Source organism: Bos indicus, chromosome 23, assembly GCF_029378745.1.
Source record: "Bos indicus isolate NIAB-ARS_2022 breed Sahiwal x Tharparkar chromosome 23, NIAB-ARS_B.indTharparkar_mat_pri_1.0, whole genome shotgun sequence".
In the NCBI taxonomy this organism is placed as follows: Eukaryota; Metazoa; Chordata; class Mammalia; order Artiodactyla; family Bovidae; genus Bos; species Bos indicus.
Window position 1 is genome coordinate 24,393,460 of NC_091782.1, and position 25,886 is coordinate 24,419,345.

A 25,886-nucleotide genomic window follows, 5' to 3' on the forward strand; every position below is an offset into this window, starting at 1 on the left:
CATCACAATTAATTTAGCTAGAGCAGCTCACAGAATGCAGACAAACATCTTGCTAGATTACCAGTTTAGTATGAAAGGATATAACAGAAGTGGCCAGATGGAAGAGATGCAGAGGGCACAGTATGGGGAAAGGGTGCAGCGGTTCCATGTCCTTTCCAAGGACAACTCTCTCCCCAGTCTCCACACACTTAACAACACAGAAGCTCTCCAAATCCATTGGGGATTTTATGGCAGCTTCATTACATAGGCGGGCTTCCCTGGAGGCTCAGACGGTAAAGAATCTGCCTGCAGGAGGTTCAGGCTCAATCCCTGGGTCAGGAAGATTCCCTGGAGAAGGAAATGGCAACCCACTCCAGTATCCTTGTCCAGAGAATCCCACAAACATAGGAGCCTTGCAGGCTACAGTACACAGGTTGCAAAGAGTCTGACATGACTTGGAGACTAACACTCCTTACATAGGCATGGCTGCTTAAATCATTGGCCAGCCAGGCAGAACTTAATCTTCATCCCCACATTTCTCCCCAGAGGTCATGGGACGGAACTGAAGGTTCCAGCCTTCCAGGTACAAGGTTGAGTTTCCCTGATACCAGCCCCCATCCTAGGTGGGGTCCAAAGTCACTTCATTAACAAAAGAAAAACGTATTAGTGGCTCTTACCATAAACAGGACTAAGACCAAATACATATTCCTTATTATAAATCACAATATCGCAGAGGCAATGGTGAGAAATGGATAGCAGCAGGAAGAAGCCAAAGTATTTTCTCTTCATGCTCATCCTCTGCTTCAGCATCCCCATAATGGTTCCAGCTTTGACTGGATAAATCCAGTTTCTAAGCATAGGTAACAGAACCCCATCCCACTTTGTCTTCAGACTAAGGAAGGAAGTAACATTTTGTTGTTAATTTCCAGGATACCTCATCATGCTCCCTCTGTTCTCTTCCTCTGCACCTGAGTAACAAATTTCCTGCACTAAATTCTGTTTTAAATACTTAAGAGTGGTTTACACTTTAATGTCAAAAGCCTGATTGATGTACTCTATAATAGAGAAGAATTGAAAATAAGTTTGAATTTTCAGTAACAAGAGGATAGTTACAGGCACTCAGTAGAAAATCTCACAGCTATGATTATAAAGTCTTCTTTATAGGATTATAAAGGCTATGACCAACCTAAACAGCATATTAAAAAGCATAGACATTACTTTGCCAACAAAAGTCCGTCTAGTCAAAGCTATGGTTTTTCCAGTAGTTATGTAATGATGTGAGAGTTGGACTATAAAGAAAGCTGAGTGCCGAAGAATTAGTCCTTTTCAACTGTGGTATTGGAGAAGACTCTTGAGAGTCCCTTGGACTGCAAGAAGATCGAACCAGTCCATCCTAAAGGAAATCAGTCCTGAATATACATTGGAAGGACTGATGTTGAAGCTGAAACTCCAATATTTTGGCCACCTGATGTGAAGAACTGACTCATTTGAAAAGACCCTGGTGCTGGAAAAGATTGAGGGCACGAGGAGAAGGGGATGACAGAGGGTGAGATGGCTGGATGGCATCACTGACTCAATGGACATGAGCTTGGGCATGTTCTGGGAGTTGGTGATGGACAGAGAAGCCTGGTATGCTGCAGTCCATGGGGTCACAAAGAGTCAGACACAACTGAGCGACTGAATTGAACTTACAGAATTATAAAAGCTTCTAAGGAACAAGGAAATAATTTTTATATATAATATGTGCTGTGCTGTGCTTGGTTGCTCAGCTGTGTCCAACTCTTTGCAACCCCATGGACTGTAGCCTGCCAGGCTCCTCTGTCCATGGGATTCTCTAGGCAAGAATACTGGAGTGGGTTGCCATGCCCTCCTCTAGGGGATCTTCCAGCGCAGGAATTGAACCAGGATCTCCTGCATTGCAGGTGGATTCTTTGCTGTCTGAGCCACCAGAGAAGCCCATGATATACATTAAGTGAATAAGAAGCATACTCTCTAACTTTTAACAGAATAATTAGAATCCTTGTTTTAGGGTGATGGTGAGGTTATGGTGACATTTAACTATATTTTAAAGTTTGTCTGTAATGTAATATTGTGGAAGTTAATCTGCTTTATTCAAAGTCTACCAATTTAAATGTTAATCTCATCCAAAAATACTTTCACAGAAATATCCAGAATAATGTTTGACCAAGTATCTGGCCACCATAGTCCAGCCAAGTTGACTCATAAAATTAACCATTATAGTTAACAATTATTCTTTTTGTTGTTGTTGCTAACAATTATTTTTTTAACTTTGAAACCTTCAGGAAAAGTATTCCCTAGGCTTAGGAGCTGTAATTTCTCCCCAGCCCAGGAGACTGTCCTTGAGATTCTCCAGGCAAGAGTACTGGAGTGGGTTGCCATGCCCTCCTCCAGGGGATCTTCCTGACCCCAGGGAGTGAACTCAAGTCTCATATGTCTCCTGAACTAGCTTGCAGGTTCTTTACCATAGTGCCATCTGGAAAGCCCTAAAGTAGCTCAATGCAGTCGCTCAGTTGTGTCTGACTCTTTGCAACCCAATGGACTGCAGCACACCAGGCTTCCCTGTCCATCACCAACTCCTGGAGTAGCTATGACATAAAGTAGTTAGCTCATGATTAAAGAAAAGAAGAGGATATAAAGTGAGTCAGATTTTCCCATTTGCCAACATGATAAAAGATAAAGCAGATGGATAAGAAGTACAAACTCTACAAGGATATATTTACAGCACAATGAATATAGCCAATATTTTATAACTATAAACAGAGTATAATCTATAAATTTGAACCACTATATTGGACACCTGAAATTAACAGAATATTGTAACTCAACTATAACCCAAAAGAAAAACAAACAAACATAAAATAGATGGGATACTAAACAAAGTATCCTACACCGTACCCAGGTCCAACTGTTACACACACCTCAATTCTTAGTATTTTTTATACATGCATCTTTCATTTTTAATTCAGAATTTATCCAGAGAACTATTTAACTTTTTCCAAGGCATCAAAGCAACTGTTCTCTCTCATAAAAAAGAGTATTTGATGGGGAAAGAAAAATCTTCAAAATTGGGAAACAGAAAAGTGAAGTCACTCACTCATGTCCAAGTCTTTGTGACCCATGGACTGTAACCTACCAGGCTCCTCAGTCCATGGGATTTTCCAGGCACAAGTACTGGAGTGGGTTGCCGTTTCCTTCTCCAAGGGATTTTCCCTACCCAGAGATTGAATCAGGGTCTTCCTCACTGCAAGCAGATGCTTTACCGTCTGAGCCACCAGGGTGCATTAAAAGATAATTTGAGAGTGAGTACAGATTATAACTAAATAAAGACATTAATTCTTTACTGTGTGCAAGTTAAGGTGAATTTTTTAAAATACTTATATTTATGCTATAGACTTGTCTTTTTTAAGGATTATTCAGAATGCATCATATTTGATAGAACATCTATATAAGGAAATTAAGAAAGATCTCAAGCAAATATGTGCCTTAAACCCAGGAAATAGTTCAGCATGGATTATTCATTGAATGAAAAATAAAACATAAATTCTGAAATCAATTTTAATGCCATTTTTCTTAAAATTATTTTTTGAGTGAGTATTCATATGATTCTGGTTAGAAACTTCAAATATAATATTCACCCAAAGTTTAGCATATAATAATGAAACGGAGTGATGGTAACAAAATATGGTTCCTCTACATAAGATAGAATAGCAGATGAACATTAAAAAAGAAAAAGTTCAAAGAGCAATTTATTCAGTGGCCAGCAAGCAGGGATTTGTATAATCTAGCCTAGAGGAAGCACGAATAGAGATGTGCTTCTGGGAGTCTGATCTAATGACATAGATGACCAAAGCTGAACTTTAACAAAAATAAATTGATTCTTCTCTCCAGTCAAACCCCAAGCCTATATGTTTAGTAGCCATGAGCTTACCAGCAGGCTTCCTAACATGAAAAAAGATTCAGTGAAACATCAAAGAGCAACAGAGATCCTTAAAATATCTTAGCACACTGGAGTAGGTGGTACTTCACAAAATGGTACTAACACCAAATCCATGTAGCATTGAAAATGCCAAGTTAGAGAACCAAAATAATTACACAACCATGTTAAATAAGACTCAGTTATGTAAGTTAGTATGAATACATGTTTACTTCTTCAGATGTATTTTTTTAATGTTTATTTTTTATTTGACTGTGCCAGCTCTTAGATGTGGCATGCAGGACCTTCCATCTTCATGACAGCATGTGCCATCTTTAGTTGCAGCATCCAAACTCTTAGTTGAAGTGTGTGAGATCTAGATCCCAGGTTCTAGGGGTCGAACCTGGGCCCCCTGCATTAGGAGCACAAAGTCGTATCCATTGGACCACTAGGGAAGTCCCCAGATGTATTTGTTTGTATTCTGGAAGCTTTCTGTAATAACGCTACATCAGAAATGACTCCATGGTTCATCAAAAATTTCTGCACCCCTTTCAATCCGCCTGAAAAGCAGGAGACCTGAGTTTGATCCCTGGGTTGGGAAGATCCCCTGGAGAAGGAAAAAGCTACCCACTCCAGTATTCTGGCCTGGAGAATTCCAAGGACTGTATAGTCCATGGGGTCACAAAGAGTCGGACACGACTGAGCGACTTTCACTTTCACTTTCAGTAGTGTAGCGTTGCCAGGAGACTCAGATGCCCAGACAGAGGGAATTACTTCTCAGTTTCTTTGTATGTAAAGGAAACGGATGACTCATTCTTGACAATGTAATGGCAGAAATGGAGTGTGTTGCTTCCAGATGACTGATACAATCTCTATCCTCATTCTCCCCATCTGTCCATTGAATGAGGAAGACTGGTGCTTCAGGAAATAGCGGAGTCACAAGGCCAAAGGAGAGTGACCCCTGAATCACCACATGGAGGAAACTCACCCACCTATCAAGAACACCTGTGTTAGATTGTTATATGTGCAGGAAAATAAGAATGCATGGATATATGGCTCTAGAAAACCATTTGTTTGACATATTATCAACTAACTTAAGTTTGAGGGCCATGTTTATCTATTATTTTGTGTGATTTATGAGTTATAATTTCAAGGGCATAAAATATCTTCCATCAAGTTTTTTAAATCTCCCACTTTAGTTTGTCACACCCTCTGTATCCCACCATTAAGACCTTCCAGACTGAAATTTCTTAAAGCAATTATGTTTCCTGAAATGTCATCTGATATCAATTACTCAATAGTGTCCTGAGCTGTGTATCAAGGCAGAGTCTTGAAAGAAAATAACCTATTTATTTTACAGAAGGAATAAGATCAGAATGATGAATGAGTTCTTTTCCTTAAGAGATATATAGCAAAAGGGTTCTAAGCCACCCTAGAGTTGCATTAAAGCATCTCGGATCCTGAAAATAAGAATTACAGAGCTCTAGCAACTACCAGGAGTAACTATTGCAACCTAAACTGGTGTAAAAAAAAAAGAATAGGTTCAGAGGAAGAGATGGGCTCAAAACCAAGGACAGATCAACCTTAAGAAGAGGGAGAATGGGAATTTCATGGAGGTCCAATGGTTAGGACTCAGCACTTTCACTGCCTAGACCTGGGTTTGCTTTCTTGTTTGGGAACTAAAATTTCAAAACCACATGGCTCAGCCAAAAAAAGAAAACGGGGGTGGGGGGAGAGTGCCCTCATGTAACAGAAATGAAGAGAATGGACTAATGACAGATGCTAATGGGGTTTTGTGCTTCACATGGAGAGAATGAGGAAACTCTCAAAAGATGGTGGGTATTTTCTCTACAAAACTAGAGATAAGTGAAGAGAGGTGAGTAAAAACCAGAGTCACAGGTTTAAGGAGTCTAGAAAAAACTTGAAATAAGCATATGGTAAGTGAGAAAGTGACTTGCAGTAGTATTATTGGTCATTGTTGACAATCATTTGAAAATAAGTATGAGATCAAGTGAAAACATTTTATCCCTGTGGTGGGGTTTTCTGCAATGGCTCTTAGCTTCTAAATGTAGGTGTACAGAATTTTTCAAGAAGAATAAGACTGCAATTTTCCCATAAGAGTTGAACAAAAAGAGAGAAGATCAAGTAATTATACAGCATTCGTTAGAGTGTTTTGAGATGACAAACCATGTGACTATAAGCTGAAAACAGAAGGAAGTGACAAAAGGAGACTGATGAATGGGTCAAATATAGAATGATCAGTAGACCACAGGTCCTGGTGAGGTACAGGTATGGAACAAGCAAGAGAAAGAAGAAAACCCTATGATCAGAGAGCTAAAGCCGTGATTTTGAAGGGGGAGAATTTGCCTCTTTGTCAAATGTGAGCTATGAAGAAGTGAAGTTTGTTGGAAATGGGCAGCTTGAGAAATTGAGAGACCATAGTATTGAATAAGTCATCAAAGGACATCGGATCCCCAGGATGAAAGGAGGTAAGATACTCTGTGAGACTGATCTACAACCGGACTGTAGTGAAGTACTGATTGTACTGAGAAAAGGGTGAAATAGACCTCCAGAATCCAGGTATTGTATAAGATGGGGGAGAGGTAATGTCTTTAAGAGATCGAGGGGATCAGTGGACACCAAGCATATCCACTCTAAATAAAAAGTCTCTGCTTGGAAGGCCTTCAGAAGACGTGGTACCTGAATGGGAGTTTGGTTGAAGCAAGGATAGAGACAAAGGTCTGAAGGATGAGGCTAAGTAGGTAAGAGAGTTGGCTGGATATGGAGCAATAGTTATAGAAGGCACAATAGTTGAGTTGAGGATTGAAGGTAGGAAAGGAAGAACAAGAAAGTTCAGAAGGTTGTGGAAATAATCATGTAGTAGCATAAGAAGCTCAGGTGTCTTACACATTTGGTTTTAACTACATACTGAAAATAAAGATAAAGGGTTTGGTAAATTTTCCATTCTCTTTGATAAGAGTGGGGACTAGCCTTAGTGGTAATCTTGATCACGTATTCTAGATCACTTGGTACTTCCTACAGTTGCTAAATCTTCACTTGGATATAAACCCAACCAGAGAAGGCTGAGTGATAATCAATATTAGCAAGCCCTTTGATTAGCTACGCATAGGATTTGATGCTTTTAGATATTACAAAAGATAAGTAATTTCAGATTATCTTTGGTTAATCATTGAATATGACAATTTATTTGTGTTAAATAAATGATCCAGATCAACTTAACCAGAGCAGCTCAGACACTACAATCCCATCTATATATATATATATATATATATATATATATATATATATTTATTTATTTATAATTTGTGATGAAATTAATACTATCTATTTCCTTTGTCTTGAAAATATAGCACACGTGTGTACCTTTATTTAAAAGCCAAAGATGAAAATCTTAGAAGGATTTAGCAAGTAAATTAGTCATAATTTTATCATTTAATTTTGCTAATAAAAGAAGAAAAACAGTTCTATGTTTGAGAAAAATGTGATTGTCTTTGATGATATAAAAGTGAAACAAGTAAAAGTGAATACATTTTCATTAACTCCAGCCATATCTTAGGAATAAGGAGGAGGGAGTGTGTCTAGGGGTCTTGTAGCTACACTTGAGGATAGCTGCCTGTCAGATGTATTAAACAGTTCCAGGGGCGGCTCTGCCTCAATGAGCAAAGCTACATCAGAAACCAGCAGAGAGTAGCGTAGTTTCTATGGGGCTGGGAAAACAAAGCGTAGAGCATTAAACACACACAACAAACACCCAGAGAAGAGAAACTACAAAAAAGAGCAATCAGCCTCCGTGTGAAAGTATTGTTTTTTTAAGGTGAACTTCCTCACCTATTTGAAGATCCAATTTGCCAAATTACAACATTTGAAAATTACCGTGATCTGATATCATAACAAAGGTATTGATGTGAGCAGGCACTGGTGTGTGTTCTGATGCCTCCTCCTTTGTCTATTGTTTTTCAAGTGACTGCCTGATAATCAGCACTCTTTATCTCCACAAAGATCTCTTAAGGTCGAAAGAAATTAAATCCTTGGAGGAGTCATTGAGAGATATTAGATATGCAAGAGTGAATTTCTATCATGAAGGAGCTTAGCCCAGGCATCTTTTCCAGTTGGGTAAAAAAACAACAAAAAAAGAGCTTCCCTCCTCTTGTGGTCCACCTGGCAGAGCTAGATCCTTGGCTAGAGCTGACAGCATGATCACAGCAAGTGAGGGGTCTGGGTAGTAGAAGGGGCAGTTCCTAATTAATGCTGCAGTGCCAGGCATCCTCTTAGACACCGCGTTGTAACAGGATGTGGCTTTGGCAGTACTTTTCTCAGAACAAAAACATGAGGAATATGGTGCATCTGTCTGTCCATCAACTCTCTAGGTGACATAATAAAAGGCAGCAAGACCTGGAACTCTGTCTTAGGAACCCATCTGACATCCAAAGCACAAATGCCTCCATAGCCTAAAGTCATATTACTTTCCACTGAGTTCCTAGCAGAACTCAAAAACTAAACCTTCTTAGTTAGCATCTGTAGTTGCAAATAATCTCTGAAAAAAGTTTCCAACATAGTTTCTTTCATTATTATAGAGACTTCTCAGCTGTTCCCAACGATATGGACAGGGAGCGCAATCAATATTAGAATCTCTCCTTAACTTCGTTCATATCTCAGAGAAACAGTTTTTTTTTTTGGAGGGTAATCATTGCCTGAGTCATTTTAAAACAGAAGGCACTAGGGTTATGTCTAAACAAAGAAGCACCTCCAGACTAAAAGGGGTCAATCATGTAACATTAACTGAAAGACCAAGATGTGTGCTGAAACTTACCTCTTTCTCCCTTACATTTCTCTACAAAATATTCAGACTATTCTTTCCCTCCCTTTACGCTCAGTGTCTTCCAAAGGTCAAAAGTCAGTATTAATAATAGGCAATGGAAACATAAGGAGTCCTAATTTGAAGTTCTGAGATTAGACTTGTGTTGCCACTGTTCTTATCTGTTCCCTTGTGTTCCGGTTGTGACAACCTGCTCAGTTATGGTCAGCTGGCACCTATGTGTGAATCCACAGAACAGTCCATCTTGCATGCAATGCTCTTTTCAGGCATGTCACTAGCTATGATATGTTAAAAAAGAAAATACATTCACATGATCACCTGAGGTTTATAAAGCCAGTGAAAGAGCTAGACTTACACCAAAAGGAAAACTTAAAAACATTTGTATTTATCTACTAGTAAGCTTCATTTGAAGTTCCCAAGTGGCTCAGGGATAAACAATCTGCCTGCCAATGCAGGAGACAAGAGTTCGATCCCTGCATCAGGAAGATCCCCTGGAGAAGGAAATGGTAATCCACTCCAGGATTCTTGCCTGGAAAATCCCATGGACAGAGGACACTGGGAAGTTATAGTCCATGGCAGGAGTCTAAAAAGAGTCTGACACAACTTAGCGACTAAACAACAACAAGCTTTATTTGACAACTTTTATCAAGGAATTGAAATGAAGTTGGATTTAGGGACTTCCCTGTAGCTCATATGGTAAAGAATCTGCCTGTAACACAGGAGACTCAAATTCGATCCCTGGGTTGGGAAGATCCTCTGGAAGAAGGGAATGGCAACCCATTCAAGTATTCTTGCCTGGAGAATCCCATGGACAGAGGAGCCTGGTGGGCTACAGTCCATGGAATCACAAAGATTCAGACATGACTAAGCAACTAACACCACTACACTACTGGATTATAACTAGGGAAAATATGGTAATAACTATGTTTTCAGTTCAGCTCAGTTCAGTTGCTCAGTCACATCTGACTCTTTGAAACCCCAGGGACTGCAGCATACCAGGCTTCCCTATCCATCACCAACTCCCGGAGCTTGCTCAAACTCATGTACATCGAGCTGGTGATGCCATTCAACCATCTCATCCTCTGCCGTCCCCTTCTCCTCCTGCCTTCAATCTTTCCCAACATCAGGGTCTTTTCCAATGAGTCAGTTCTTCACATCAGGTGGCCAAAGTATTGGAGTTTCAGCTTCATCATCAGTCCTTCCAATGAATATTCAGGACTGATTTCCTTTAGGATTGACTGATTTAATCTCCTTGCTGTCCAAGGGACACTTAAGAGTCTTCTCCAACACCACAGTTAAAAAGCATCAATTCTTCAATTCTCAGCTTTCTTTATGGTCCAACTGTCACACCCATACATGACTACTGGAAAAACCATAGCTTTGACTATATGGACCTTTTTCAGTAAAGTAATATTTTTGCTTTTTAACATGCTATCTAGGTTTGTCATAGTTTTGAATAAAGTCATTTTAAAACTTTTTTTTAATGATGACTTTTTCCAATTGCTTCTTTATGTGTAAGAAAGTCACACAAAGTGTGACTAGTCACTAGATAATAAGTGACTAGTCACTTATTATCTCCTTTTCTCCCATTTGTACTCATATCTCAACAAAAGATTTATGCACAGAATCTTCAGTTCTGAATTTATCAGATTCTGTTAATGATCATACAGAAGCCCCACCACCGCCCCCCCTACCATAACCTCAATGTAGATTGAATATTGTCAGCTAATCTACAGTTTGAATGTTGTATTTTATGGGCCAATATACTATCAACTGTGATTTAAAAAAACAGACAAACAAAAAAAACCTCAAAGTCAATCTGGTCACGTTATTCAGTGAATTAAAGGCCATTAAATGCACTGAATGTGCATTAACAGGCAAACCTATAAACAGGTGATAAAGTTGATTTTTCATTCAAGTAAACAACAGTAATGGATGTCCCTGGTGGTTTAGTGGTTAAAACTCCAAGCTTCTGCAAGGGATGCAGACTTCATCTCTGTTCAGGCACCCAAGATCCCACAGGCTAAGTTATTTGGTTACCACGATCCTCAACAATTACTTCACCCTTTAAACATTTTATCTGTACCATATATTTCAACAATTTCTTATTTTATCCTATTTATTTATTAAAGCACCTCTTCTTTATTAATACCATAGACTCTTGAGGACAGAAATAGTCTTAAACCTCTCTGTCTTATCTCCCACCTTCTTCATTGCCATCTAGCACAACAAAACTAGTTAAAAACCATTAAATGAGACTTCCATGGTGTTCCAGTGGTTAAGATTGCTAATTTCCAATGCAGGGGTGCTGGTTCGATCCCTGGTTGAAGAACTAAGACCCTATATGCTGTGCAGTGCAGGCAAAAAACAAACAAAAAAAACAATAAGTGAAAATAAATTTAATTAGTTTATCTTTATCTTGGTGTTTTTTTTTTTTTTTTTCAAAATACACATACGTGTAAGTTATATGAGGGCAAAAATTGGCGGGGAGCATCTTTTTTTTCCCTTGGTCCCATTCCCCAAAACAGTGCTTGGCATGTCAAAGGCACTTAAAATTGATTGTTGAATGAAAAATGGAAGTTCTATGGTTCTATATTCTGTGATCACCTTGCCATGCTACTTTCATTTCAGTCAAATATTCTGGACAAACTCTAGTAGTTAATGATAATAATAATAATAATAATGGTAGCTTATGTTTCCATAGTGTTTTTTATATGCTAAGCATATAAAAAATTCACTGGATGCCCACTCTCACCACTACTATTCAACATAGTTTTGGAAGTTTTAGCCACAGCAATCAGAAAAGAAAAAGAAATGAAAGGAATCCAGATTGGAAAAGAAGAAGTAAAACTCTCACTGTTTGCAGATGACATGATCCTCTACATAGAAAACCCTAAAGACTCCACCAGGAAATTACTAGAGCTAATCAATGAATATAGTAAAGTTGCAGGATATAAAATTAACACACAGAAATCCCTTGCATTCCTATACACTAACAATGAGAAAATAGAAAGAGAAATTAAGGAAACAATTCCATTCACCATTGCAATAAAAAGAAAAAAAAAATACTTAGGAATAAATCTACCTAAAGAAACAAAAGACTTACATATAGAAAACTATAAAACACTGATGAAAGCAATCAAAGATGACAAAAATAGATGGAGAAATATACCATGTTCATGGATTGAAAGAATCAATATAGTGAAAATGAGTATACTGCCCAAAGCAATCTATAGATTCAATGCAATCCCTATCAAGCTACCAATGGTATTTTTCACAGAGCTAGAACAAATAATTTCACAATTTGTATGGAAATACAAAAAACCTCAAATAGCCAAAGCAATCTTGAGAAAGAAGAATGGAACTGGAGGAATCAAGCTGCCTGACTTCAGGCTATACTACAAAGCAACAGTCAAGGCAGTATGGTACTGGCACAAAGACAGAAACATAGATCAATGGAACAAAATAGAAAGCCCAGAGATTAATCCACACACCTATGGACACCTCATCTTTGAAAAGGAGGCAAGAATATACAGTGGAGAAAAGACAACCTCTTTAACAAGTGGTGCTGGGAAAACTTGTCAACCACTTGTAAAAGAATGAAACTAGAACATTTTCTAACACCATACACAAAAATAAACTCAAAATGGATTAAAGATCTAAATGTAAAGAGTAGAAACTATAAAACTCCTAGAGGAAAACATAGGCAAAACACTCTCTGACATAAATCATAGCAGGATCCTCTATGACCCACCTTCCAAAGTAATGGAAATAAAAGCAAAAATAAACAAATGGGACTTAATTAAACTTAAAAGCTTTTGCACAACGAAGGAAATTATAAGCAAGATGAAAAGACAGCCTTCAGAATGGGAGAAAATAATAGCAAATGAAGCAACCGACAAAGAATTAATCTCAAAAATACACAAGCAAATCCTTCAGCTCAATTCCAGAAAAATAAGCTACCCAATCAAAAAATGGGTACTAAACAGACATTTCAAAGAACTAAACAGACATTTCTCTAAATAAGAAATACAGATGGCTAACAAACACATGAAAAGATGCTCATCACTCATTATCAGAGAAATGCAAATCAAAACCACATCTCACACCAGTCAGAGTGGCTGCTATTAAAAAGTCTACAAACAATAAATGCTAGAGAGGATGCGGAGAAAAAGGAACCCTCTTACACTGTTGGTGGGAATGAAAACTAGTACAGCTACTATGGAGAACAGTGTGGAGATTCCTTAAAAAACTGGAAATACAACTGTCATACAACCCAGCAATCCCACTGCTGGGCATACACACTGAGGAAACCAGAATTGAAAGAGATACGTGTACCCCAATGTTCATCACAGCACTGTTTACAATAGCCAGGTTATGGAAGCAACCTAGATGTCCATGGGCAGACAAATGGATAAGAAAGCTGTGGTACATATACACAATGGAATATTACTCAGCTATTAAAAAGAACACATTTGAATCAGTTCTAATGGGGTGGATGAAACTGGAACCTATTATACAGAGCGAAGTAAGTCAGAAAGAAAAACACCAATACAGTATATTAACACATATATATAGAATTTAGAAAGATGGTAATGAGGACCCTATATGCGAAACAGCAAAAGAGACACTGATGTAAAGAACAGACTTTTGGACTCTGTGGGAAAAGGCGAGGGTGGAATGATTTGAGAGAATAGCATTGAAACATGTATATTATCATATGTGAAATAGATTGCCAATCCAGGTTCAATGCATGAGACACTGCACTCAGGGCTGGTGCAATGGGATGACCCTGAGGGATGGGATGGGAAGGGAGGGTCAGGATGGGGAACACATGTACACCCATGGCTGATTAATGTGAATGTATGGCAAAAACCACCACAATATTGTAAAGTAATTAGCCTCTAATTAAAATAAATTAATAATTTTTAAAAAATTCATTTACTACAATATTTTGAAGTAGTCACTAATGTAATTTCCTGGTATATATCTATCAACATCTTCTGAGCCAGTGCTGGTCTTTAGGGAACCTTGTATATTTTTGGGCTCCAAAATCACAGCAGATAGTGATTGCAGTCATGAAATTAAAAGAGGCTTACTCCTTGGAAGGAAAGTTATGACCAACCTAGATAGCATATTGAAAAGCAGAGATATTACCTTGCCAACAAAGGTCCATCTAGTCAAGGCTATGGTTTTTCCAGTGGTCATGTATGGATGTGAGAGTTGAACTGTGAAGAAAGCTGAGCGCTGAAGAATTGATGCTTTTGCACTGTGGTGTTGGAAAAAACTCTTGCAAGTCCCTTGGACTGCAAGGAGATCCAACCAGTCCATCCTAAAGGAGATCAGTCTTGGGTGTTCATTGGAAGGACTGATGCTGAAGCTGAAACTCCAGTACTTTGGCCACCTCATGCGAAGAGTTGACTCATTGGAAAAGACCCTGATGCTGGGAGGGATTGGGGGCAGGAGGAAAAGGGGATGACAGAGGATGAGATGGCTGGATGGCATCACTGACTCGATGGACATGAGTTTGAGTGAACTCTGGGAGTTGGTGATGGACAGGGAGGCCTGGCGTGCTGCGATTCATGGGGTCACAAAGAGTCAGACACGACTGAGTGACTGAACTGAACTGAACTGTATAAATTAGAAAAGTCACCACAGGCTGCACTATTCACTAATCTATATTGTTAAATAGCATCCAGAACAGAGACTTGTTCATAATTGTTGAATGGATGAATGGTGGGTAGATGAATGAATGGTAAGTGGATTTTTAAAAAAGGTACCATTTGCATGGGCTGAGTGATAATAAATCTATATATTTATTTTAATTATCTTATTTGTTCTGATTTTTTGCTAATGTTAATATTTCATTCAATGTATAAACTTAGTTCAAAGAGAAAAAAAGAAATTTATACATAATAAATGAGAACAAAATGCATTAGTCTGGATATGTTTTTAATTAAGAAAAAATGGATATTATGTTCACACCTAATGTCCTTTAATTTCCAAGATAAACTTTTTCTTTGATAGAATTTGGTGGTTCAGCTGGTAAAGAATCCGCCTGCAATGTGGGAGACCTGGGTTTGATCCCTGGGTTGGGAATATCCCCTGGAGAAGGGAACATCTACCCAATATGATACTCTGGCCTGGAGAATTCCATAGACTGTATAGTCCATGTGGCCACAAAGAGCTGGACACGACTGAGCAAGTTTCACTATCATAACAAGTTAAAATATTTATCTCAGATTAAAATACCTGCAAAGTAAAATTGTTAAATCTTTTTCCTAATTTTGCCATTAGACGTGCGTGCGTGCCAAGTTTCTTTCAGTTCAGTTCAGTTTAGTTGCTCAGTCATGTCCAGCTCTTTGAGACTCCATGAATCACAGCACGCCAGTCCTCCCTGTCCATCACCAATTCCCAGAGTTCACTCAAACTCATGTCCATCGAGTTGGTGATGCCATCCAGCCATCTCATCCTCTGTCATCCCCTTCTCCTCTTGCCCCCAGTCCTTCCCAGCATCAGGGTCTTTTCCAATGAGTCAACTCTTCGCATGAGGTGGCCAAAGTATTGGAGTTCCAGCTTCAGCATCAGTCCTTCCAATGAACACCCAAGACTGATCTCCTTTAAGATGGACTGGTTGGATCTCCTTGCAGTCCAAGGGACTCGCAAGAGTTTTTTCCAACACCACAGTGCAAAAGCATCAACTCTTCGGTGCTCAGCTTTCTTCACAGTTCAACTCTCACGTCCATACATGACCACTGGAAAAACCATAGCCTTGACTAGACAGACCTTTGTTGGCAAGGTAATATCTCTCCTTTTCAATATGCTATCTAGGTTGGTCATAACTTTCCTTGAAGGAGTAAGCGTCTTTTAATTTCATGGCTGCAATCACCATCTGCAGTGATTTTGGAGCCCCCAAAAATAAAGTCTGACCCTGTTTCCCCTGTTTCCACATCTATTTGCCATGAAGTGATGGGACCAGATGCCACGATCTTAGTTTTCTGAATGTTGAGCTTGAAGCCAACTTTTTCACTCTCCTCTTTCACTTTCATCAAGCAAGAGGCTTTTTAGTTCCTCTTCACTTTCTGCCATAAGGATGGTTTAGTCATGTCTGATTCTCTGCTACCTTATGGACTGTAGCCTGCCAGGCTCCTCTGCCCATTGGATTCTCCAGGCAAGAATACTGGAGTAGGTTGCCATGCCCTTCTCCAGGGGATCTTCCCAACCCAAGGACAGAACCTGCCTCTCTTACATCTCCTGCACTGGCAGAGTAGGAAACTCTTTACTACTATTGTCACTCTGGTACAGCTGGTAGAATTATAATTGTCAATTAATTGTCAAAATAATTTGGACAATAAATAGGAGTTACTCTCACCATTTTTTCCTATTAAAAAATATATTGGGATTTGTCAGGAAAAATAATTTTAGATGCTGCCAAAAATTTCTCTTTTTAGAAAGGAATCTGGTTGAGAAGACTTTTATACAATGAATAATCATCTCATTTTTTTGGTCATTCTTTATCATTTTATAAACAAAGATTTACCATTTTCAATGTTTAGAATGTTTATTCACCTCTTAATAACAGATGGGAACCCCACTCCAGTATTCTTGCCTGGAGAATCCATGGACCGAGGACCCCGGCAGGCTAGAGCTCATGGGGTCAAGAACAGTTGGACACGACTGAGCATGCATACATGCATGATGCAGTGTAAGTACTCTGCCACCAGGTGGTGGTCCCTCCAATGCATGCTTCTGAGATTGAACTCAAAACTAGGAATGATTTTCCCCTTAGCTTGCTGGAATATAGCTTCTTCTTTTCTTTATATTTAGCTATTTCAATAATCAGATTTAGTCTGGCACTCAAGAATCCCTATCATCAGTTTTAAATTTCCTTCTCAGATTTCTCTCCCACTTTCCCTGCATGAGAAACACTTGCTCTGTCAAATCCGGTCTGTTCACATATTGTTTTTTCTCATTACACTTCTGTATCATATTCATTTGTCAACAATTCCAGAGTATAGAGCCTGGTACATAGTAAGGGCTAAATAAATGCTAATTGTAAGCCTTTGTTCATGCAATCCTTTTTTCTAAATGGCTTTAACACCTCCTCTATCTATATAACTACAAAAATCCTTCAATGAGAGCTCAGTTTTTGATGTCACCTCTTCCATCATTGTCCCAGCAGGAAGTGATCCCCCCTGCCATACCCAGGTAGTGCTGTTTATAGCACAATTGTAGCTCGTATACATTGCCATAAATTGAATACTAATCTCTTGTTTTAGTCCCCCATAGCCCTTAGCACAGTTTCGGGATATTCAGCGACTATTAGTGGAATTAATGCATTTCAACATCATATTTAAGAGAAAAAAGTTAAAAGGAAATCCTATAACTAATACCTTTTTTATTGATTCTTGACTTTTCTTTATGATTTACCCTGATTTCTAACTTCAAGTCAAACTTCCTACATTATAGTTTAAAAGTCACTTAAGTGCCACATTGTTAAACTCTGGGTAGCTGGAATCATTATTTCCTGAGGTATTGACACTTCCTTGAGATTCTCAGTCCTACTGTTGAGGCAAATGAACAGGCTCTTTCAATAGAAAGTTGAATTCTCTTCTGTCTCCCCTACTACTTGATTCAATTAAAGAGATTCTTCCTATCCTAGACCCCTCTTTGCCCATGAGTCTCCCTGCTTACTATATAAGCTTTCTCTTAACATCCAACACCAGAGCCTTTACAAAAAGCGCTACTCTTTTTTCTTCATTAAAAAGAAACATTACAAACACTAGCTATGTTTTCTTTTATTAGAATTAGTAACTAGATGACCTTGAATTGTATGTTCAATAGAAATTCTTTCAGAAACACTCTAGTAATAACTTGAGTTCCCAACCTGTCCTAGTACAGAGTTCCCAGAGCTGTTTCCTGAAAGAGTTTATGTTCTTCCTAAAGAAGAGAACATTTTAAAATAAAACTGTTTTAAAATGAGGTTTGGAGATGGAAATTTAAGGCAGTTTCATGACAGTAACATTGATCTCTTTTGGCAGTTCTGATAGTTATGTATTGGGTTTTCTCAAAGCTAGGTCACCTTTCTCTGCAACCATTGGCTCTGTTTTAAAAAGTGATTTCCTAAAGACCAAAGACTACCTTTTTCTATTTAGAGTCCAGCTTCACTGTCAGAACTTAAAGTTCTCCAGACTCCCAAGCAGACCTGTTTCAGGTCAAAGTACAGCTGGATATAAATGAGACCCTCAAAAGGGTCTCAGTCTCCAGAAGGGTTAATGGTACCATTTACGACACTCTATAGCTGTTCCATTCAACTGTTGTGACTACAGACCACCATTTTTAGAGCTCTGACTTGGTTTTCATTTGTTCTGCAAAAACTAAATTCAACAAACATTTATTCAACAACTGTTGTGTGTCACATACATATAGCACTAGGCTGAGGATGTAAGATGTGATTCCTACCCTTGTAAAGTTTATTGTATTTTGGTAATATTCTTACTCTGTCTGATATTTTACTTTCACATCTGTGTTTTTCCAGGTCGCTGACCCTGAGCTTAATATCATCCAAATAATTGACTTCCCAGACATCTTGAATCTTAGATGTTTCAGACCTCACCATTCCTGTGAACTGTGATCACAACGTTTTTCTTTTAGTCTTAATCCATTGAGCTCTGGCACCCACCCAATAAAAGAAGAAAAAAAATGCTCAGCAAACATTAGATAATAATATCGGCAATCACCCTAAGGCTACAGATTTTTAAAAATAAAATTGGTCAAGAGAAATCATCTAAGTCAGTTCTCCTCTGGTACTTTAGTGTGTCTAAGTATCACCCTGGGGTCTGGTTAAAATGCAGATTCTGATTAATTAGCTCTGGGGTGGGGCCTCAGACTCTGCACTTCTAGAACACTCTCGGTTAATATTCAGGCTTCTGGTCCATAAACCACACTTCAAGCAGCAAAACTCAAGCTTTTTTCCCAGTTCTAAATGGAGGCAAAACATGAGGGATGTAAAGGAACCAGTCAATATGGTTCTATACTCAGTAAATACTATCAAAAGAGTTCAATCAGTCAGTACAAGAATTAATTATTTTTTTAAAGTTAGCCAATGGAGTTCCCTGGTGGTCCAGTGGTTAGGACTTGGCATTTTCACGACCATGGCCTGGGTTCAATCTCTGGTCATAGAACTAAGATCTGACAAGCTACATGGCAAGCCAAAAAATAGGGGAAAAAAAAGTTTAAAAAGTTAGCATAAATTTTGGTGGAGTGTAAGAGATGAGCAGTTTTCTCTCTCCCTAATCAGGACATAAAATTAAAGGAGGTTAAAACAGTGAGACCACTTGTTAAACAATTAACAATTGAGTTACCATATGATTCAATGCCACTTCTGGATATACACCCCCAAAATATTGAAAGTAGAAACTCTAAAAGAGATATTTACACATTCATGTTCATAACAGCATTATTCACAAGAGCTGAAGGATGAAAGCAGCCCAAGTATCTACTGACAGATAAATGGGTAAGCAAAATGACACCTGCTCCAACATGAACGGACCTTGAGGATATTATGCTAAGTGAAATAAGGTAGTCACAAAAGAACATATATTGTATGATTCCACTTGGATGAGATATCTAGGTAGTCCAACCTGTGGAGACAGAAAATAGAATGATAATTGCCAGAGACTGAAGAATGGGGAGTTATTGTTTAATAGGTATGGAGTTTCAATTTTGCAAGGTGAAGTATTCTGGAGATGAATGGTCGTGATGGTAGCACACAGTGTGAATGTACTTAATGCCACTGATCTGTGCACTTAAAAATGGCCAAATGGTCAATTTTGTGTTATGTGTATTTTGCCAAAAATTTTTTTAACCAAAACATATTTTTAAAAATGTATACAAGGATGTGAACTATCCATGGAAGAACAGTTGGGTATCTTTGGAGCCAGGTTTATCTTCTAAGGGTGCAAACTCAAACCAGCAGGGAAAGAAATTGTGAAAGTGAAAGTCACTAAGCCATGTCCAACTCTTTGCCACCCCATGGACTATACAGTCCATGGAATTCTCCAGGCCAGAATACTGGAGTGGGTAACCTTTCCCTTTTCCAGGGGATCTTCCCAACCCAGGGATAGAACCCAGGTCTCCCACATTGCAGGCAGATTCTTCATCAACTGAGCTACCAGGGAAGCCCAGAAGAAATTATAATAGACTTTTTTTTATTAAATTCAGAAGATAAACTAATTAATAAGAGGACTTTTGCCCAGGACTACAGACTATAGGACTAACTTTTTTTTCAGCACATGAAGCTGCTATTGTCATGGAGACCACAAGCAACTACCCAACACATCTGTCAGTAGTCTAATAAGAATTACTCTGTAGCTCTGTAGTCCTAAGTTTTGTGTCCTGGCCAAAATTCTCTGGTTCTGTTTCTTGGGTTGATAGTCACAACATTCTTGAAAAAATAAAATTGTTCACTAGTGGATAAGTATATTAACTCTAAAGTCTTGTTTTAATTAAGTATATTTATTAAGTAAATCAAAACTTTGTTAATAATTTTGTGTGAAACTTTATCTGCAGATTTGGTATTTAAATTGTTTGTAAAGTTAGATAAACATCTTTAAGATTCAGCATTATGATTGAATATATAATTGTAGATATATAATTAAATATGCAAAATATGTAATTAAATAATTGATTTCAGCTTTCTGATTTCAAGTTGAAAGGCATAAGATCATCTAATTATGTTTGTAAACCTTGAAATGATTAAGAGAATGTGATTCAATATGTTTAAAAGTTTTAATGGTTAGATAGATCAGATTTCAGTACTTGGAAAGTTTTACTTGTTAGATTAAATATTTGAAGTATTTATAAGTGAAAGTTGAATATATTGAATTTATAAATACAATTTTATTCTCTATTTTTAAAATTGAAGTATAGTTGATTTACAATGCGGTACAAAGTGACTCAGTTATACACATGTATACATTTTTTGATATTCTTTTCCATTATGGTTTATCCTGGGAGATTGAATATTCCTTGTACTATACAATAGGACCTTGTTGTTTAGCCATTGTAAATGTAGAATAGTTTGCATGTACTAACCCCAAACTTCCAGTCCATCCCTCGCCCAGCCCCTCTCGCCCTTGGCAACCGCAAGTCTGTTCTCCATGTCTATACATCTGTTTCTGTTTGGTAGATAGATTCATTTGTGCCATATTTTAGATTTCACATGTAAGTAATATCATATATTTGTCTTTCTCTTTCTGCCTTACTTCATTTACTATGATAATCTCTGGTTGCATAAATATAGCTTTAAAGGTTTAAAGAAATCAAACTAATGATTGATTAGTTCAACAAATTTAGTTGAGCTAATTAGTTCCATTTTCAACAAGTTCATAATGAACTTTGAAAATGGACTGATATTAAACGTGTTTATTCTTTTTTAAGTTGTTTGAAAACTCATCAAAAGCTCCCTAAAATGATGGCTAAAATTGATATGAAAATGCATATAAAATACATATGAATGTCATAAACTTAAGAAAAATAAGATTTTGAGTTTAATATTTTAACAAATGTAGCAGCAATTTAAAAGACTAAGGAAACATAGAATCTTTCCTGTGCACAAAAACTGCTTTAAAACCACTAAAAAAAATCTCCTATTAATACTCTGAGATCATCTTAGACAGATATTCGGCCTATTTGACAAGAACAAGGAAGTAGATGCCAAAACCTTGTTTGATGAATTTATACAGCCTTCATCCACTTCATCATTTCCCTTGTGACTGAATAGCCAAGACAAATGCAAAGACTTGAGACAAAAGTGGGATCCCAATGGAGCTAAGAAATTAGTTGTCCATACCAAGTTGGGTAAGCAAGTGTGTACCATGAATGGGCTGAAAGCCAAAAATCAGTTGTGTAAATGTTACCTGTGCTCATGCTCAGTCACTCAGTCATGTCCAGCTCCTTGTGACCCTTTGGACTATATCCCACTAGGCTTTTGTGTCCATGGGATTTTTCAGGCAAGAATACTGGAGTTGGTTGACATTTCCTCCCCCAGGGGACCTTCCACACCTGGGGACTGAACCCACTGTGTCCTCTTCATTTCAGGTGGATTCTTTACCCTCTGAGCCATTAAAGTTAGTTGCACAGTCATGTCCAACTCTTTGAGATCCCATGGACTATGTAGCCCACCAGACTCCTCTGTCCATGGAATTCTCCAGGTAAGAGTACTGGAGTGGGTCACCACACCCTTCTCCAGGGAATCTTCCCAACACAGGGATCGAACCTGGGTCTCCTGCATTGCAGGAAGATTCCATACCAACTGAGCCATTGGGGAATCCAAAAATGATAGAGGAATGAATAAATATCAGGCAAACAAACAAACGAAAACAGATATGACTATCAGTGTTAGAACTTACAGTGGGATAAAAGCCAGACAGATGACCCAAAATGCTAAAAGCAGACAAAAAGCTCCTTGAGAACAATAGGGTTTCAAGCATAAAGCAGGTATTCAAATATCTTTAAAGAAGTAAAAGACAACAAGGTTTAAAAAGAATCTGGTAGGCAAAAACTAATGGGAAAAGTAAACAGTCACTTGTACGAAGACTTTAATAACCAAAGGAATTAACATTCTACCCATTGATGTGGCTTTCAATGTGGTCAGCATCGATTTTCAGAATGGACAGGGACCATTACCAGAGACCAGTATTTCTTGGAGTGCTCTACATCTTAAATCCTGTGGGATGGCAACTGACATAACTTGAAAAAAAGAAATCCATACAGGATTGCCTGTTAAGTAATTCCCTAGCTTAAATTATCTCACTTTTGTTAATTAACTTTTCAAAACTCCTTGGATGAGCTTACATCTAAGGAAAAAAAAAACCAGGCAAACAAACAAAAACAGATATGAATAGATATTACCCTTTGCTAAAAAAAAAAAAAAAAAAAAAGGTGGGAATTTCTCACATCAAATAAATTTAAGAAGTGTTAAATTAACACAATGGTTTTTCTCTTTGCAGGACTTAGAATTAATAATACTTTTATGTTCATTGTGAATTTTGAAGAGAAGTAGAGGCCATTTGGGGGCTCCCCAGGTGGCATTAGTGGTAAAGAACCCACCTGCCATAGCAGGAGACATAAGAGACACGGGTTCTGTCACTGGATTGGGAAGATCCCCTAGAGGAGGGCATGGCAACCCATTCTTGCACTCTTGTCTGAAGAATCCCATGGGCAGAGGAGACCAGCAGGCTACATCCACGGGGTCGCAGAGTCAGACACAACTGAAATGACTGAGCGTGAGCATACACCATTTTTACCATTTAACCCAGATCAAGTTGGGGAAATAATGTTTTGTGGAACCTGTTTAGACTCTTGAAACCAAGCCCACTTTAAGTCTGAAAAACAATCAACAAACAATTCCTTATGGCATCTCAATGAAATTTGGCTTTGCAGATTTCAATTGTTTTTTAATGTTTTAGTTCATTTGATTCCATCATTGGTAATATTCTCCCTTCAAACACAGCCATGACAGGTTACTATGCAACTTCATGCCAACTTTTAAGAGCTTTACAAATATAGGCAAAATTTGGGTGCTACTTTCTCAGCCTTCAAAGAACTCCCCTTAATTTATTTAAGCCCCTCCAGTATCCCTGTGAAACAGGGCACATGTGTCCATTAGCAGCAGAAGGACTAGTGATGTGACATCTTATACACAAGTCACATCTCGGTTCTATTTTTTGATTTAGAGCCTAGGTTGTATGATTTATTTTTGAGCTGGTGCTGTCTGTTATCAACTGTGCAACTATTTATTCACTTTCCTCATCAAATATAGGATAAAAGTAACCACAATGATAGAACCTGAAATGCAAATATGAAGAATTAAATGTATACCTAAAAAATTTCCCATAGAGAAAACCAGTTAGGATAGTAACAACCCAGCAGTCTTCATTGGACTTTCTTCAAATGAGGCGATATCTCATTCAGAATATGCAAAATAATATTTTTTATATGTACTTTGTTTTCTAAACCAATTTTCTCAACTATTATCAATAACATTTAATCAATTTAAATAATATCCCTCTCTTGAGCATTGTACTAGCCAGCTGATTCAGCAAAAATGCATCTTTAAATGCATGATATAAATGTTTTGGATGTAATTTTTTTCCTAAAGTTTGGGTGAAATATCAGAAAGGCTGGTCCTTGCTGACACAGGTTGTGAGAGTCAGAGCCAAAAAGTATCCTCAATTCTTAATCTCCAGGTGACCAAATATAAACCACTCATCAAACATCTCTTTGCATAACAGATATTATGATAATTCTTTCATCCTTAAAGATCCCCCAAGCTAAGTTGACAGTTCCATGTATAAAGTCCCTAAAAATTTTAAAGTAATAAGAGATGCTGATATAGATTTCCCAGGATCTGTTTCCTTTCTATAGACTATAAATATGAAACTGTCAGCGCTTAGAAAGTAAGAACTTTATTTTTTTCATCTCATGCTTTCTAAGTGCTTGGTACAGTGTCTGAACAAACTATGGGTTCTAAAAGGGTTTATTATTCTTATTGACTTTTCTGCCTGACAGAAATAAAAAAGTTTCTATTCATGTTTGGCCCAATCCCAGCATTAAGCTGAAGCACTGGGAAGATCTGGTTCCATGATACATAAAATTCCTTTCCCCAAAATATTCAGAGCATCAGATTAGCTGACGACATAAGGGCCAGAGATAAGAGAGCATCCATCAGGGTTTTGGTATTTTGGTTTTATAAAAAACCTTGAGAAATTTTGTTTTGAAGCTGATATTTTCAAAAAAGTTCTTTGAATTTTTTTAGAACATTTCAATCACTGCTTTTCAAGGGAAAATTTAGTAATTTCTCTAACTGAATGGAAAGCTGTGCTATGCAAACAACAAAGATTTTTTTCTTTTGAAAGTTATTCATGCCCTGCTTCTAGGATTGCCAGGGGAATTGAATTAAAAAAAAAAAATTTAACCAAGCAAGCGATCAGAGTTATATTGTGCTAGAGACAACCTAAACTCCGAAGTTCAGTTTTATGTTTCCTTCTAAACTTGGAGCTTACGGGTTTCAAATGGCCCCTTAAGTTACCCAAAGAAGTTTGCATGACCTAGAGAAAAGTGCAAGTCCCTCAACTGTGTTACTCTTTGCGACCCCATGGACTGCGATGAAATTCTCCAGGCCAGAATACTGGAGTTGGTAGCCTTTCCCTTCTCCAGGGGATCTTCCCAACCCAGAGATTGAACCCGGGTCTCCTGCATTGCAAGCGTCCAAGCTTATTTTCTTTTGCAAAGTTTCTTTATTGATTTTTTTTTTTTTTACTAATTTTTCTTTTTGTTTTTAGTCATATGTTGGTAACAAGAAAAGGTTTGAATTTGTGTCCATCAGCAATAGGACAAACTCATGTTTGGCATAAAGCTATACTCATCATTTTTTCAGAAGTCATTTTTCCACTGCAATTTCTCTTGTACATTAAGCAAAATTTTCTGTAGTTTTATGTTTTATCATTCCTATTTTAAATACAAGAAAACTGAAACTCCATGTCAAAAAATTCAGTAGAAGAGCTATAATCCATATCTAGAACTACTGAATTCCAAGGCTGACTTGCACTCTGCCTTCCAGTGGTTCTCAAACTTAGGCATGCATAAAATCAACCCTCATGGCTGCTACAGGCACAGGTGCTCAGATACTACTTCTGAGGATTGTGCCTCAGTAGATTTTTGAGCTAAGAAATCTCAATTTTTAACAAACATTCCAAATGACTCTGAAGCAAGTCTTCCACACAGAGTTGGACACGACTGAGTGACTGAACTGAACTGAACTGATACCTGCTTTCTATTCTCTGCCTCTAAAAACGAAGCAAGAACATCCATCCCCACAGTCTCAGCTCTACCACCAATTATGTGACATAAACCAAAGTAAATCACTTTTCCTGTTTCGGTCCTCATTTCTTTACCTGTTAAATTGAAACAATTATATTTTCTTTACCTCAAAGGATGGATGCAAAGATCAAATGACACAGTAGATGTCACAATGTTTATAACAGTAGAAAGTTATTTAAAAACAATATTAAAGCATATATGGACTTCCCTGGTGGCTCAGAAGGTAAAGAATCTGCCTGCAACACTGGAGAC